Here is an 11,118-nt window from a genome sequence, read left to right on the forward strand (position 1 = left end):
AATTAAGCGGCATGCTCCCGGATGGAGGGGGCGCCTCACATCGCTCCCGTCGTCCGCCGGAGACGCGTTATTTTCGGCTTGGATTTGAGCTGACGGCCGGTGTCGGCACAACACCGGCCCGACGAGTGGTGGGAATGAGTCCTGCTTCTTAAAGCTTTTCAGAAATACAGGGATCCCTCGTTTTTCGCGGTTAATGGGGACCAGAACCCGCCGCAATAAGTGAAAACCGCGAAGTAGCTGTGGCATGTAACCACAGCCACAGGGTAATGTTACGACGGCGTGACGTCACGGCCGAAAAGTGTGTTTTCGAGGGAAGAGTGCTGCGTTAGGAAGACGGCGACTTACAATAAACAGCAGTGAGCACACAGTCAGTTTCCGAGCGTTTTATTGAACATAACATTGGCGACGAAGATGGAGCTTCCACTCTCTCCTCTTCCTCCGTTCCTCGCCCTGCCTGGCGAGCCGCCAATCCCGTGGCCCCGCTGGTTGGAGTCCTTCGAGATTTTTATTGAAGCCATCGGGCTAGCCGGCGCTAGCGATGCGCGGAGGCGGGCAATGCTTATCCATAGCCTGGGCGGCGAGGGCCAACGCATCTTTCGGACCCTCGGACCGGCCACGACATTTACGGACTGTATTGCGCTGCTCTCCGGCCACTTCGCTGCTCCACAGAGCGTCATGGTGCGGCGGATTATTTTCCGACAGCGTCGCCAGCGGCCCGGTGAGTCGGTCCACCATTACGTCGCCGACCTCCGGGGCCTGGCCAGCGTCTGCAGGTTCGGAGATTTGGAGGACGAGATGATTAGAGACCAGCTAGCCGAACACACGACGGACCTTAAACTGCGGGAGAAGCTGTTTTTATCGCCAGACGACACGTCGCTGTCTAGAGCCGTGGAAATGGCCTTCCAACTTGAGTCAGCGGCCCTGCTAGCGTCCCAGCTAGCCGCCTCGGGCCCGGCTCCAGCCCTTCCCCACCTCGCCCCACATCTTTCTCCTTCTCATACGGTTGCTCTCGCGGCCCCACTCCCCGACACCGCCGCCCCTCTCGACGAGCTGGAGGTTAATGTCGCGGGACGTCGGGGCGCCACGACAGGACAACATTGTGGAAACTGCGGCTCCTCGTCACACCGCACACGTGCGCCCACGTGCCCGGCACTTGGTCAAAGATGCCAACGTTGTGGTAAGATGAACCACTTTTCTAGAGTCTGCCGCTCTGCTCCTGCACCTGCGAACCCCGGGCCCCGTCCACCCAACGCATCTGGCTCCACCACAATCCACTCGGTGGGGGCCATCACCAGGCCGTTCAAGTGGTGCACAGTCGAGCTGGACGGCGTGTGCCTGTCGCTGCTGCTGGACACCGCAGCCTCCAAGTCGCTCCTAAATGAGTCCACAGTCCGGCGACTCTTCCCTCGAATGACTGTTAAACCAGGTACAGAGGACCTATTTGGTTATGGACACACCAAGATCGACATGGTTGGCACTGCAACTTTTTCGGTGCGCTATGGCGCTAGGACCCTCCCGGCTTTCACCTTCCAGGTGTCCCGCAAGGGCGCCAACCTCCTCGGTTTCGACCTGTTCTGTGCTCTAGGCTTCTCCATTACAGACAACCTGGGTGCCACCATTCTAACTGTCGCCACACCCTGGTTGCACCGCTGGCCATCGCTGTTCACTGGGCTGGGCTGCCTCACTGCCTTCAACCACCAGCCACTCCTGAACCCAGAGGTGACCCCAGTCATCCAGCCTCTCCGCCGTCTGCCCCTCGCTCTACGTGATGATGTTTCAGCCGAGCTGCAGAAACTTCTGGACGCTGGCGTCATTGAACGGGTGGACGCTTCACCATGGATCTCCAACCTGGTGGTGGCACGGAAGAAGACGGGTGGCTTGCGCCCCTGCATCGACCTCAGGCAGGTGAACAAAGCCGTAATCCCTGATAAATATCCTCTGCCCACTTCAGAAGAGCTCTCCGCCAAGTTTCACGGCTCCTCAGTCTTCTCCAAGCTTGACCTCCGCCAGGGTTACCTGCAGGTTCCGCTGCATCCAGAAAGCCGCAACCTCACCGCTTTTGTGTCGCACATGGGCGTTTTCAGGTACACCCGCATGCCTTTTGGTCTTAGCTCCGCCCCCAGCTGCTTCCAAAAAATCATGACCACCGTCTTTGCCGGCATACCTGGCGTTGTCGTGTACCTGGATGACATAGTGGTGCACGGTGCGACAGCAGCTTCACACGACGACCGCCTCTCCAGGGTGCTTGAGGTGCTCACCCGCCACAACCTCACGTTGAACGGGGAGAAATGCATCTTCTCCGCGCCTGTCATCGAGTTTGTGGGGTTTCGCCTGAACGCCGACGGCCTCAGCCCACTCCACTCAAACGTGGAAGCCATCCTGAGTCTGCCTGAGCCCTCCTGCCCTGCACAGTTGTCCTCATTCCTGGGCATGACTGCGTTCTACCTGCGTTTCCTTCCACACTACTCTGAGACCACGGCACCGCTACGCGCCCTCCTCAAGCAGGGTGCTCCCTGGTCCTGGACACCCACGTGCTCCGCAGCAGTCCGCCTGCTGAAGACGCAGCTCACCTCCCCTCCAGTACTCGCGCACTTCGACCTCCGGAGCCCTACGCTGGTGACCTGTGACGCGTCCAACACGGCGATAGGGGCAGTCCTGTCCCAGCTGCACGGGGGGACCGAACGTCCCGTGGCGTTTGCCTCACGATCCCTGACTCCCACGGAGCAGAGGTATTCTGTAGGGGAGAGGGAAGCGCTAGCCTGCGTCTGGGCGTGCGAGCGGTGGCACATGTACCTTTACGGGCGGCACTTCACACTCCGGACCGACCATCAAGCACTCACAGCCCTCCTGGCCACGACAGGGTCGGGACACAAACCGCTGCGCCTGTACCGGTGGTCGGAGAGACTACAAGCCTACAACTTCACGACGGTGTTCACGCCCGGTAGAGATAATGTTGTGGCTGATCTGCTCTCCAGGGCCACGCCCAGCTCACCGCCTGACATCGCCCCGGACGGCTCGGAGTCAGAGCTAATCCTCATGCTGCACGAGCCCCTCCAAACAACTGTCTCCCTGCAGGAGCTCCAGGCGGCCTCCGCACAGGACCCTGTGCTCGTACAGCTCCGCACATTTATCCGAGAGGGCTGGCCTGCAAAGGTGCCAGAGGAGCTGGCGCCCTTCCACCGGGTCAGAGACGACCTTTCCTGCTGGAACGATGACTGCGTCGCCCGGGGGCTGTGCACGGTGATCCCCAGCTCCCTACGACAACGCATCCTGAACATGGCACACGACGGTCACCTGGGCATCGTGAGGGTGAAGCAGCGCTGCAGGAGCCTGGTTTGGTGGCCAGGCATAGATAGAGATATTGAAACGATGGTGAAGGACTGCACCGCCTGCCTTATCAGCGGTAAGACGGGCCCGCCCCCTACGCCGCCTTTGCAGCCCCTCCAATGGCCTGCGACGCCGTGGTCCCACATCCAGGTGGACATCTGTGGGGAGTTCCATGGCACTCCTCATCACCAGCGGTTCCTGTTGGTGGCCTACGACCTCCACTCCAAGTGGCCGGAGGTCCTCCCGGTGAGTTCTGTAACCACACAGCAAATCACTGACTTTCTTTCCTCCCTGTTTGCACGCTGGGGTGTTCCTGACGCCGTTACCACCGACAACGGGCCCCAGTTCATCTCAGCTGACTTCGCTGCCTTCACGGGGGAGAAAGGAATTAAACACATCAGGACGGCCCTGTACCACCCGCAGGCCAATGGTGGGGTAGAGAGGTTTAACCAGACCCTCAAGAACGGCCTGCGAGCGCATCTGGCCGAAGGTCTCCCATTCAGCACGGCACTGCAGAACACAGTACTGCACTACAGAGCTACGCCACATGCCACCACAGGTAGCTCCCCAGCCTTCCTGATGCTAGGACGGGAACTCCAACTTCCCATGGATCGACTGCGTCCTCCCAAGAGAGATTCTCCAGGCCCTCCAGCAGCAGGAACCTCTGTCGGCGACAAGGTGGCAGAGAATCAACGCCGTATGAAGCACCGCTACGACATGGCACGTCGGGTGAGAGGACACACACTGAAGGTGTCGGACTGGGTCCGTATCCGCCGGCCCCATCGGTCCCACAAGCTACTGTCTTTCTGGTCCTCACCCCAACAGATATTAGCACAGTTGGGCCCAGCTACGTTCCGCCTGGCTGACGGCTCCCGTTGGCATGCCAGCCGCCTTAGGCGCGTCAACCCGCCATCAGCACAAGAACTGGCCGCCGCGGCTGATCCTCGCCACACTGCGGGGGACTGGGATTTCCCTCCAGTAGCGCCGGGAATTCCACCCGAACCCGAGGCGCCGGGTGACGCCCTCGGACCGAGGCCCCGCCCTATTCGGGCTCGGCGTAAGCCCCCGTATCTCAGAGACTATGTCCTTCACTCACGTTTAGGTTAGCGCATAGCCTGTTATGTGGCAGAATAAACCACTTGGCTATGCAGGTAAACAGGTAGTCTACCCTGTTTACCCAGATAGGTTGGCCACGTTCCGGCCTTAATGTCGTGTTCTGTTAATACGTTTGAATGTTTTTTGCACTTTGAAAAAAGGGGGGGGTGAATGTGGCATGTAACCACAGCCACAGGGTAATGTTACGACGGCGTGACGTCACGGCCGAAAAGTGTGTTTTCGAGGGAAGAGTGCTGCGTTAGGAAGACGGCGACTTACAATAAACAGCAGTGAGCACACAGTCAGTTTCCGAGCGTTTTATTGAACATAACAGTAGCGCCCCCCCTCCCCATTTTTTTGTGCGTGTTCAATGCATTTATTCAGATTTTACATTGGACAAAAGAAATATATAAGACATGTTTTTCACTAAAGTATCATTAATAAATGGTTTTCAAGCACTTCAAAATGTAAGAATTATGATAAGTTTTTATAAGTTTGTTACTGCCCCACCGAATTATTTTTAAACAAGAATAAAGTAGTAAGAAAATGCTTGGCTTTATTAAATGCTTCATAGTGAGTCTACTCAAACCCTCTCAGGCTTTGGTAAACGGTGATTGACACATGTGCAAAGTTTTTCTTTTTATATATTTTTTTTTGTTTGAAGCAACTTATTTGATTGAATAATAAAGACACAAATGTCCTAGCCAAAATTTGATCCAAACGCAAAACAACATTACTTCAATGGAAAAATTTGTTTCAATCAAGAAAATTTGTTTTCAAATGCTTTTTTTGTCTCAAATTTATTTTTGCAATCAAAAACAATTTTTTTATTGAAGTGACTTTTTGGGGATTAAAAGTATATACTGTATTTTGATTGAAGCAACTTTGTTTTTGATAGAAGTAACTTTGTTTTTTTAATGAATAATAAAAACACAAATCTACCTCCATAGTTATTGAGAGAGAAAGAAATTAAGAAAGCTTTAAAACTAAAAGCCACCGGGGAGTCTGTTTTTTAGTTTTTTTTTTAAATATTTATATTTCATTACATAGACATGCGTCGTAGGGAAGGGAGATTGAGGGATAAAAAAAAGGAGTTACATGATGCTGCTAAAGGCAGTGGATACCTCATCAGCTGGGTGAATAGCAGACCTGGTAAGAACAAGTTTGCAAGGATAGTCGGGTATTAAATACAATTATAAACACAATTACAATGTTATTTTTCTATAAGATTTTTATGTCATTGCTTTATTAATCATTAGGTGCTAGAGTTGTTAAGTATGGATAATAATGAAATAATAGTTTTAAGAAAACTGTGCTGTTGGTGGCTCAGTGACCATCTGATGTGGTTTGTTCTCAGATGAACAAGTTGAGGAAGGAAGTTTTGATGCAGAGGTTGAAGGAAGAAAAGAGGCAGACTGACTGAGTCACAGCCAGAAAGTGGTGATGACAGTTTTGATTTCTATTCACTGTTGCCCCCTCCCAATTAAAGTATGTCACAGTCGCAACCAATTATTATCTAAAGCTGTTTAAAATTGAAGTTATGTTTTTTTAAGGTGTATTAAATACTTGTTCATGAGCCCCTTTTGATCTACGAGCACCCGCCCCTCCACCGGTCTCTGCACGGCCCTGCTGAAACACAGTGTGGGTCGACAGAGCTCAATATTTTGTTGGGGTGTACAGTTTACTGGAACATATTTCCTCCACACCCTTCTCACCTTTTTAACCCCTGACCCATTTTCATGCCTGGCTATGAGAGTATGAGTCTGGCCACCATTAAGCAGAAAAAAATTTCCAGGGCGGAGCCAGCCACAGCAAATAGACAGCGGAGCGGGCCAATCAGCGACGGGCTGACGCGACGTTGGTTAAGCGACAAGAAACTAGCGAGAGACATTTCAACATATTCAACATGGCTAGCGCGAGACAGACTGTTGGTTTTAGCGACTCGATGTGTTTTTGGTCATGTAAAACCGAATTTACCGCGGATTGGAACATATTGCCGCTGAGTCTGGTGTACCAGGCTACGGGACTACTGTCTGCTGCATTCTGCTGCATTTGGCGCGATCCGGGAACACCACATACAGCAATTTATATTACATTCAGTGGTCTCAAAATGCCCTAAAGAGATACACCAGGCTTGAAAATGTACACACACACCCTACCCCGAGGGTCAGAGACCCTCCCACCGCAGTCTCCTAAAATCCTGTGGGAAACACTGCTGCTGTGTACTAGTCCCTTTCGTTCCCACAACAACAACAACACATAATCAGCTGTGAAAAAAAGTGATGTGAAATCACTACGTCCTGCTTGCATAGAAAGCTTGCTTCCCTGCAGAGCTGCTGGATTACAAATGTTGCTGTTGATACTACAATTATTGACAATAGTAAGTCTTAAAAACTTTATCCTGAAAACATAGCCAACACTATTGCATGGGTCACCGTTGATTCTCATACATGCAAATGTTGATTTTTATTGGTATGCTAAACACAAGCCCCATAGACTCGCGCTAGCTTAGCCGCTCCAGAGCCCTGAAACTAAGGGAGCTTTCACACTCGACCGAGAGGACCAGGGTCTGGTTTGACAGCTGCCTCGCAGCAACATCAAATCAGTTGCTGAAAAAGTTGAGCATTCACACTGCGCCAACCAAACTTTCTGAGTAGCATCACGTGGACGAAAGGCGCACTCAATGATTAGACAAATAAAAGAGGAAATACCTCCCTCCTGGGAGGGGAGGAAGCGTGGAGCGACACAGCGTGATGCTGTGACACCACACGTAATGTACCATCGCATTATTTCTATATGTTAAAAAGGATATAGTTATCTTTTTAATTACCGTCTTTTATTTTGCCCAATGATAATATAACCGTACATCAGTTCGTGTAAATTTTTTGTCAACTGACTCTTTTGTTAAGCAGAAGTTTGTATGCATGGAACGTTGAATTAAAAAAAAAAAAAAAAAAAAAGAAAATTAAAAAACGTAATGTAGCCCAGTATAGTTGCTGTCTGGCCAGCGGCGGGGTCGCCCCCTTCCGACTCAATGCCGAGCGTACTAGAGTACATAAAAAAGGCATAGGGGAAAATCAAACCTTGAAAGGGACCCCAAGTCACACAGGCACCATCGCTCTCACTTTTGTGACTTTTTGGACTCTCAAATTAATGCCACTTCCAGGAAAGCAAAACTCATTAAATGTCTGGGCCAGGTACTCTATACAGTACGTTCAGCAACAGCATGTAAAACACAATTCCCCCATTAGAGCCTGATTTTGTGTGTCAAATGCAACTGCTTAGCACAGCACAACAAGATTTAGCCATGGCTAATCATATGTCATCTTGCCAATGTTGATTTTGAATAGCGTCCACACTGTCCACTTCCAAGGATGCCCAGCATGTACCGTCAGAGCCTGGAGCATCACATCGCCACGCTGGCGACCGAGCAATTTTTTTGTGTGTGCTCTAAACGACATATTATCACAACGAAAAACAAGTTCTATAAAAAAGTGACTTTTTTGTTTTTGTTTTTCAGCCATCAGTTTTCAAAATAAAAATTGGGACATCCCTTGTTGATGCTCAATTCACCTCTGCTCATGCTTATCAATGTCCTATCTTCTTCACCTCTTCCTACACCCTGCTGCTCTATTTTGTCAGGACAGAAATGGGGATACATCACTGTAACTGTTATGCAATGATCAGTGTTGCTCAACTCGTAGGTTGTGACCTAAAAGTGGTTTATGTTGCCTAGGTGGGCTACCTAGCTTACTTCTCTCATTCTTCCTTGCTGATTTATCCTTACTCTGAGCAAAAACCTTACTACCGGTAATATCCATCTGCAAGAGTAATACTGTTTGAGTCAAACAGAAAAAAAAAAAATAATAATAAGACATCTTGTTAGAGATTGCAGAGACTGCAGTAAAAAATAAAATGCTTGTAAAACACCTAGGAATTATTATGAGCACACATACAAAATTATTAGAGGTTATATCCCAAAGATAGCTAATTAATTCATACAGATTGATTCCATTCATTTTGGTCATATAAACAATTAGCAATATATAGCATCAGCATTGATACAGTTCAAATACCATATATCATATTAACACAATTTTAGACGAAGCTCTTTAGTGAGAGCCTCTCACTCAAGTCGCATTTAATTGTCATTGTATTCATAGCAAGTTAGCTAAAAGACGGCAGCTAATGTGCTATTTTAATTTGCGACCACATAAAGAGTCAAGTTTAACCAATTAAATTCACAATTCATGGGAGTATGCGACCAAACAGACATCAACGCAGATAAAAAAAAAAGAACAAGGATGCACAGTTTATCTAGTACTAACCATAAGCTGATTTTAAAGGGGGACCAGGGGGTCAGGGCCCTGGTGGCCGAAAAGTGTCATTGCATGTAATTGACTTTTCTATATATGATTTTAAAATATAAAGTCTTCCTGGGAAATATTGTCTATAAAAGTTGTAAAGCAATAACACAAACAACTTAAATGAATAAAATGAACAAAAAAGATAATGGGTTTATAATGGGTCAAAATTTGTATGAGCCATATTTCCGATTTGTATAATTATTGAAATTTTACTCCTTGGGGGCTGTCAAACAATTCTATCCACTGACCTGGAGTCAGCCCCGGTACACTTAAAATGACAACTAATCATGACACAGGGGTTGGTAGTTAGGAGGGCAGAAGAGCTTTTGACTGTAGCTTAGTGGATTATGCTCGAAAGGAATGTAATAATTTTGTTTACTCCATTGTGAACACGTTTATGAGTCTTTTGGTTTGTTACTTTTATTTGGATAAAGAACATTTCAGCATTGTAGACGCCACGAAAATAAACTATTGGATAAGAGAAATGGACTCGCTGTGTATGCATCGCTTCTTCAACATCACAAAATTATTTTTCGAACTGATCATGTGACTAGCACCTCAGACGGTCATTTGCTTTGCTTAGCCAAAACCACTCGAGCACCGAAGAGGCGAGATGGATATACGTAATTTTTTCAAGCTTAAGCTTTCAAAAGCGACAGCAACTACTGAGCATGAACCAAAGATTGAAAATGTGGACCATGAACCGCCAGAGAGCACCGCCACAACGGTGAGCGGAGTTTCATTTTTTCCCCCATTAAAGATGCTAATTGTACAACAGAGCAACCACCGGTGTCTTGCCAATAGAGTTAACCCTGTCAAAGATTGTATGCCCTGGCTGCGGGAGCGCGCACACACACACATTAGTTATGAGTCATGTCGACTTAAACAATTAATTTAAGCCAGAAAAGAACCGCAGTTATATATTTTGGACACCAACCTTTATCAAACTGGAGAAACTCCATACAGGACTTGAATTATATACCGTATTGGCCCAAATATAAGACAGTGTTTTTAGCATTGAAATAAGAATGAAAAAGAGGGGGTCGTCTTACATTTGCGGTCTAGACATTATACCCATTCACGACGCTAGATGGTGCCAGATATTATTGAAGCGATGTTCTGTCATGTCAGATCTCAGCTACTCTCAAGTTTAACCAGTTTGCATTATTTTATTGCATTTGTTTCAAGCCAACAGTTAGTTAGACTTCACTTTGATGGTTAATGCAGTTATTGCAATTTTGTTGTTTTATCACAATAGATTGGTTTATTTGCATTTCAAAAACCAGAAGCCATTCATTTACGAATGTGATTGCACTTTAGTTTACAAATTTGAATGTTCAGATATTAAGATTTGAATGAGGCAAAATAACATGCTTTTTCTCTCAAATATATTGTTATAATCATTTGTTTCGGATGTACTGTAATTATTTTTTTTGTATAAAAATTAATTTGGTGATCAAAAAGTCTTTTTTTAAACTTGAGTCTTGAAAAAGTCAGGGCCGTCTTATATTCGGGCCAATACGGTAATTACACTTATAGGTCCTCCTACGATTAAAACAGTAAAACATTGCCTTTTTTACGTTCGGTATGTATGTTATGTCATACAATAGGAGAAAAAAAAACACCTAACTACTAGTGTTGCACCGATACCATTTTTTGGCCTCGGTACCGATACCTGGCTGTGCAGTATCAGCCGATACCGATACCACCCCGTTTATATATATATATATATATATATATATTTTTTTTTTTTCCAAAGAGCTACATAATTGGATGTGAAATCATTGCTATCAAGGCTTTGTCAGGCTGTTGCTTACCTTTGCAAAATAGGAAAAAGTACACTAAACCCTAGTAGACAATAGTTGAATAAACCTTTGGCTCTCAAAGGCCAAAATAGTGCTAAATTTGTGAAATTAATAAAACATGTATATTACTAGCCCAACAGTAAGAATGTAAAAATAAATTCATAATAATAAACTCTGAATGAACTGAATAGACTTTTTTAAACCTCTCAAAGTCCAAACAGTGCAACTTTCATGAATTATTGTCACATTCTGCTGCTGGTTAGGTTGTGTTTTGTTGCTGGGCATGGGGGCGTGGCACTTGAATCCAATGCAGGCTCATCAACGCAGCATTTAAGCACGGGTGATCTCAGAGAAGGCTGCCGAGATATTTGCCTTGCTGATCGCTATTTGACATCTGGCACAATAATCTCGCTACATTTGCTTGTTATGCCCCTGCATTGGGTTTTTCTGTTAGTGTGCTGCTCTCGTTTGTAACCGCTGCCTATCGTCTTAGTTTGTCCGTCGACCTGCTGTCACGGACTCCT

The sequence above is a fragment of the Corythoichthys intestinalis genome, chromosome 18, assembly GCF_030265065.1.
Source record: "Corythoichthys intestinalis isolate RoL2023-P3 chromosome 18, ASM3026506v1, whole genome shotgun sequence".
NCBI lineage: Eukaryota > Metazoa > Chordata > Actinopteri > Syngnathiformes > Syngnathidae > Corythoichthys > Corythoichthys intestinalis.